Raw genomic sequence first — 7315 nt, forward strand, 5'->3', positions numbered from 1 at the left:
TTTAAAAAAATAAAAACGGAAGAGAAAAGATGTTAGTTACCTACAGAGGAGTTCCCATAATACTGTCAGCTGATTTCTCAAAAGAAACTTTCCAGGCAAGAAGGGATTGGCAAGAATATTGAAAACCATAAAAAGCAGGAACCTACAGCCAAGGTTGCTCTTCTCAGCAAAAATATGATTTAGGAATGAAGGACAGATAAAGAACTTCCAAGACCAAAAAACAAACAAACAAAAAAACAGCTAAAGGAGTTTATCATTACAAAACCATTTATTATATGAAATGTTAAAAAAACTTAAGAAAAAGATAAAAACTATGAGCAATAAAATGGCAATAAATATATATGTACCAACAATTTAATCTAAAAAACTGAGCAAACAAGAAGAATAAAGACAGAATCAAGGATACAGAGAGCACTTTGATGATTGCCAGGTGGGAGCAGGGTATGGGGGAATTGGAGAAAAGGTGGGGGACTAAGAAGTACTAACAGGCAGTCACAGAATAACCATGGGGATGTAAAGTACAGTATAGGAAATAGAGAAGCTAAGGAATTTATACCTATGATCCATGGACATGAACAATGGTGTGGGGATTGCCTGAGGGAATGGGGGGTGCTGGGTGGTGGCCTCAAAGGGGGAAAATCAGAACAACTATAGTAGCATAATCAATAAAATGTAATTAAAATTAAAAAACAAAGGAGGCAAGAACATACAATTAGGTAAAGACAGTCTATTCAATAAACGATATTGAAGACATTGGACACAAACATGCAAAAAATGAAACTAGACCACCTTCTTACACCACATACAGGAATAAACTCAAAATGAACTAAAGACTTAAATGTATGACTGAAACAATAAAACTCCTAGAGGAAAATATAAGGGAATTAAAGTCTAGGACATTACCATTAGTTATATATATATCTCCATCCATCCTTGGGCAAGAGAAACTAAAGAGAAAATAAATGAATGGAACTACACCAAACTAAAAGTTCTGTCACAGTGAAGAAACTATCAGCAAAATGAAAAGACAGCCCACTGATGGGAGAATATACACACCATATTCTGATAAGAGCTTAATATCCAAAATTTATAAAGAAATCATCCTACCCCCCCAAAAAAAAACTATCTAATTAAAAAATAGGTAAAGGACCTGAATAGATGCTTCTCCAAAGAGGACATATAGAGGGCCAATCAACATATGAAAAGATGCTCAATGGCACTAATCATCAGAGAGATTCAAATTAAAACCACAATGAAATATCACCTGACCAGTCAGAATGGCTGTCATAAATAAATCAGCAAACAATAAATGTTGGTGAGGACTTGGAGAAAAGGGAACCCTCATGCACTATTGGTGGGAATGCAGACTGGTGCAGCAAGTGTGGGAAACAGCATAGAGTTTCCTCAAAAAATGAAAAATGAAACCACTGTATGACCCAGCAACTTTACTTCTGGGTACATATTTGAAGAAACCCAAAACACTAATTCAAAAAATTGTAATTCAAAATTATAATTATAGTTCAAAAACTAATTCAAAATACACCCTTTTGTTCATTACAGCATTATTTAAAATAGCCAAGATTTGGAAGTAGCCCAAGTGTACATTAGTAGATAATTGGATAAAAAAGCTGTGGTACATATATACAATGGAGTATTACACAGCCATATGAAACCATTTGTGACAGCATGAATGAACCTAGAGCAGGGACGTGAAACTCATTTTAACCGGGGAGCCACATCAGTCTCACGGTTGCCTTCAAAGGGCCAAATGTAATTTTAAAGCTGTATAAATGTAACTACTCCTTAAGAGTTAAGTGAGAGCTCAGCGATGCCGCCAGGTAGAAACAAGGTGCCGGGCTGGATAAAGGAAGATGGAGGGCTGGATTTGGCCCGTGGGCCTTGTGTTTGCCACCTCTGACCTAGAGAGTCAAATACCATGTAATTTTACTTATATATGGACTGGAAAAAATATAAATAAACAAACAAAACAATAACAGACACACAGATACACAGAATAGACTGATGGTTGCCAGGAGGCAAGGGGTAGGAAACTGGGTGAAAAAGGTGAAAGTCTTAAGATGTACAATTGGCAGTTACAAAATAGTCATGGGTTATAAAGTACAGCCTAGGATATATAGTTGATAATATTGTAATGATTATGTATAATGCCAGGTTGCTACTGAAAGTATTGAAGGAAAGTATATGATTGTCTAACCACTAAGCTGTACATTTGAAACTAATACAAATAATATTGAATGTTAACTCCCATTGAAAAGATAAAAAATTGAAAAATAACAGCCCTGGCTGGTGTGGCTCAGTGGATTGAGAACCAGCCTGCGGACCAAAGGGTCATCAGTTTGATTTCCAATCTGGACACATGCAGACTTCCGGCAAGATGGAGGAATAGGTGGACGCAGCGTACCTCCTCGCACAACCAAGATTAGAACAACAATAATTTACAGACAGAATAACGCCCAGAACCGGCAGAGGATTTATCTGAATGGAAGTCAGGCAGCCAAGAAGTTGAAGTAGACGCATTCATCTGGACTGGTAGGAGAAGACGAGTCGGGCGGGCGTGGGGCTGGCGTGGGTCGGCGGCACGCGGAGGTTGGGGAAAGTTTGGCGCGAAATCGGTGTGACAGCAATCCGGGGCTCCAGAACTTAGCGGTGATCCCTGAGTACGCAAGCTGCGGCTGGCAGACCCAGAGGGGTAGCGATTGTGGACCAGGGCAGAACTCGCAGCCCGGGAGCCCAGAGAAGGGTCTGAGCCCAGGAGAATGGAACTACCACCATTGTTCCCTCCCATCCCTGCTCCCACCCCCGCCCCCACATATAATGTCACAATCTAGCCACTGGGGTGCCCAGCCCCAGTGAACACCTAAGGCTCCGCCCCCCACTGTAACAAGAGCAACCAGACCCGGGGGGAAAAAAAAAAGGAGACACAGGGAAAAATATGTTTTCAACAGAGCAGATCAGTCCCCCAGGAATCATCCTTTTGAGCGACTAAGAAATAGCCAATCTATCAGATGCGCAGTTCAAAACACTGGTGATCAGAAAGCTCACGGAATTGGTTGACTTTTGGGCACAATTTAGATGAAAGGATGCAGGTTACCATAAAAGAGATGCAGGAAGATATGCGGAGGAGAGCCAATAGTGAAAGGAAGGAATCTGAGTCTCAAAACAAAACAGTGGACCAGAAGGAAGATAGAATCAACCAAGCAGGAAAGCATGATGAAATAAGAATTCAAAAAATTGAGGAAAAGCTTAAGAGCATCCAAGACACCTTTAAACATTCCAATATCTGAATTATAGGGGTACCCAAATTGGAAGGGTAAAAGCAACAAATTGAGCACGTATTTGAACAAATAATAAAGGAGAACTTCCCCAATCTGGCAAAGGGAACAGTCTTCCAAGAAATCCAAGGAGCTCAGAGAGCCCCAAAGAAGTTGGACCCAAGAAGAAACACACCAAGGCACATCATAATTACATTAGCCAAGGTAAAAATGAAGGAGAGAATCCTAGAAGCAGCAAGAGATAAGGGGACAGTCACCTACAAAGGAGTTCCCATCAGACTGTCAGCTGATTTCTCCAAAGAGACCTTACAGGCAAGAAGGGGCTGGAAAGAAGTATTCCAAGTCATGAAAGACAAGGACCTACATCCCAGATTGCTCTATCCAGCAAAGCTCTCATTTAGAATGGAAGGGCAGATAAAGTGCTTCTCAGATAAGGTCAAGTTAAAGGAGTTCATCATCAACAAGCCCTTATTTTATGAAATGCTAAAGGGACTTATCTAAGAAAAGAAGATAAAGAAAAGACATGTATAGTAAAAGGAGAGCCAACTCACAAATATTAACAACCACACCTAAAGCAAAACCAAAAGAAACTAAGTAAATAACTAGAACAGGAACAGAACCACAGAAATGGAGGAATGGAGGACACATGGAGGGTTAGCAGCAGGGGGGTGGGAGGAGGAGAGAGGGGGAAAAGGTATAGAGAATAAGTAGCATAGAATGTAGGTTGAAAATAGATAGGGGGAGGGCAAGAATAGTATGGGAAATGTAGAAGCTAAAGAACTCATAAGTATGACACATGGACATGAACTAAAGGGGGGAAACGTGGGTGGGAGGGGGGTACAGGGTGGAGGGGAGAGAAGGGGGGGAAATGGGACAACTGTAATAGCATAATCAATAAAATGTATTTAAAAAAAAAAAGGACACATGCCTGGGCTACGGGCCAGGTCCCCTGTAGGGGGTACTCAAAAGGCAACCTCACATTGATGTTTCACTCTCTTTCTCTCCCCCTTCCCCTCTGTCTAAAAATAAACAAAATTTTTAAAAAATTAAAAATAACAATAAAAAGAATTTCTTAAAAAGAAGTTTTAGGACAAAACTTCCATGTTTTATTCTAAGAGTTTTATTGTTTTAGGTCTTACATTTATGTCTTTGGTCCATTTTAAGTAAATTTTTGTAAATAGTGCTAGAAAACATCCAACTTTTTGCATATGGATATTCATTTTTTTCAGTATCATTTGTTGAAAAGATTGTGTTTTCCCCTTTAAATGGTTTAGCACTCTGTCAAAATTCATTTGACCATATTTGTGAGGGTTTATTTGGGGGCTCTATTGTATTTTATTGGTCGATATATCTGCTTTATGCCAATACCACATTGTTTTGATTACTGTAGCTTTATAGTAAGTTTTGATATCAGGATGTGGGGCACTCCAATTTTATTCCTTTTTAAAAAAGAGATTGTGGCCCTGGCTGGCGTAGCTCAGTGGACTGAGCATGGGCTGAGAACCAAACTGTCGCAGGTTCAATTCCCAGTCAGGGCCACGGCCCCCAGCAACCGCACATTGATGTTTCTCTCGCTCTCTCTTTCTCTCTTCCTTCCCTCTCTATAAAATTAATAAATAAAATCTTGAAAAAAGAGATTGTTTTGGTTATGTGGAGTCCCTTGAGATTTCATGTGAAATTTTTTTATTGTTGTTCAAGTACAATTGTCTCCATTTTTATCTCACCATGTCACCTGCCTCAACCATCTCCTCTCTCACCCTTGAACCCACCCCACTTTGGCTTTGTCCATGTGTCCTTTATACATGCTCCTTGATGGCCCTCCTCATTATCTTTCTCCCCTTCCTCCTCTGGTAACTGTCAGTTTGTTCTTTATTTCAATGTCTCTGGTTGTATTTTTCTTGCCACAATGAGATACCACTTCACAGAAGTGAGAATTGCCATCATTAACAAATCAACAAACAAGTGTTGGAGAGGATGTGGAGAAAAGAGAACCTTAATGCACTGTTGGTGAGAATGCAGACTGGTGTAGCCACTGTGGAAAACAGTATGGAATTTCCTTAGAAAACTAAAAATGGAACTGACTTTTGACGTGGCAATTCCACTGCAGGGATTATATCCTAAGAACTCTGAAACACCAATCCAAAAGAATCTATGCACCCCAGTGTTCATAGCAGCACAATAGCCAAGTGCTGGAAGCAACCTCAGTGCCCATCAGTAAATGAATGGATCAAAAAACAATGGTGAATTTACACAATGGAATACTACACAGCAGAGAGAAAGGAAGGGCTCCTACCCTTTGAGACAGCATGGATGCAACTGGAAAGCATTATGGTAAGTGACACAAGCCAGGTGGTGAAAGACAAATACCATATGATGTCACCTATAAGTGGAACCTAATCAACAAAACAAACAAAGATTTCATGTGAATTTAAGGATGGATTCTTCCACTTCTGAGAAAAAGTCATTGGGATTTTGGTAGGGATTGCATGTGTTGATTCTGTGGGTAGCTTTGTGTAATGTTGCACTTTACCAATATTGTTTTCAATGCATGAACAGGGATGTGTTTTTATTTATATCTTTAATTTCTTTTAGGAATGTTTTATAGTTTTTATATTTTTAAGATTTTATTTACTTTTAGAGAGAGGGGAAGGGAAGGAGAAAGAGCGGGAGAAACATCAATGTCTGGTTGCCTCTCCCACACCCTCTCCTGGGCATCTGGGTTGCACATGTAACCCAGGCATGTGCCCTGACTGGGAACTGAACAGTGACGCTTTGGCTTGCAGGCTGGCACTCAAGCCACTGAGCCACACCAGCCAGGGCTGTTTTATAGCTTTTATTATGCAAGTCTTCACCTTCTTGACTAAATTAATTCTTCATTATTTTATTCTTTTTTAATGCTGTTGTGAATAGAATCATTTTTGTAATTCTTTTAAGATTGTGTTAGAAATGCAACTTTTTTTTGCCTGTTGACTTTGTATCCTACTAATTTGCTCAATCCACTTATTAGCTCTAAGAGATTTATTTTTTGTAGAGTCTTTATGACTTTCTATGTATAAGAGCATATTATCTGCAAACAAATAATTTTACTGTGCCTTTTCTCATTTGGATACCTTTTATTTCTTTTTCCTGCCTGACTGCTCTGATTAGAAGGTCCAATACTGTGTTGAATGGAAGGTGAGGTGGGCACCCTTGCCTTGTTTTTTTTAAGTCTCAAATGAAAAACTTTCAGTGTTTCACCGCTATTAGATTTGCTGTATTATGGCTCTTATGTGGATGTACTTGTCTTCTCTTCCTATTTTGTTGAGTATTTCTTTTTTTTTACCATGAAAAGGTATTGAATTTTGTCAAGTGCTTTTTCTGCATCAATTAAGATGGTCATGTGGGTTTTTTTCCTTCATTCTGTTGATGTGGCATATTACAATGATATATTTTGTATAGAATCACCTTGTATTCCAGAAATAAATCCCACTTAGTCATGGTGTACAGTTCTTTTAACATGCTACTGAATTCTGTTTGCTTGTATTTTGTTGAGAATTTTTGCATCAATGTTCAAAAGGGATATTAGCCTGTAGTTTTCTTTGCTTGTGGTATCTTTTCTGGCTTTAGTTGGGGTTATGCTGCCTCATAAAATGAATTAGGAAGTGTTCCCTCCTCTTCAGGTTTTGGGAAAAGTTTGGGAAGGATTGGCATTAGTTCTTTGTTTGGTAGAATTCACCAGTGAAGTCATCAACTCCAGGGCCTTTCTTTCTTGGAAGATACTTGATCACTGATTCCATCTCCTTACTACTTATAGGTCTATTTAGATTTTTTCATTTCTTCATGATTTAATCTTAGTAGGTTTTATGTATTTAGGAATTTGTTCCTTTCATCTAGGTTATCCAATTTGTTAGTGTGTAACTGTTCACAGTACTCTCTTATAATCCTCTTTAATTTCTGTAGAATAGGTAGTACTGTCCCCTCAACTTTAATTTGTGATTTTAGTAATTTTAGTCTTCTTTTGTTTAGTCCACCTAGCTAAAGGT

This window comes from Phyllostomus discolor, chromosome 8, assembly GCF_004126475.2.
Source record: "Phyllostomus discolor isolate MPI-MPIP mPhyDis1 chromosome 8, mPhyDis1.pri.v3, whole genome shotgun sequence".
NCBI lineage: Eukaryota > Metazoa > Chordata > Mammalia > Chiroptera > Phyllostomidae > Phyllostomus > Phyllostomus discolor.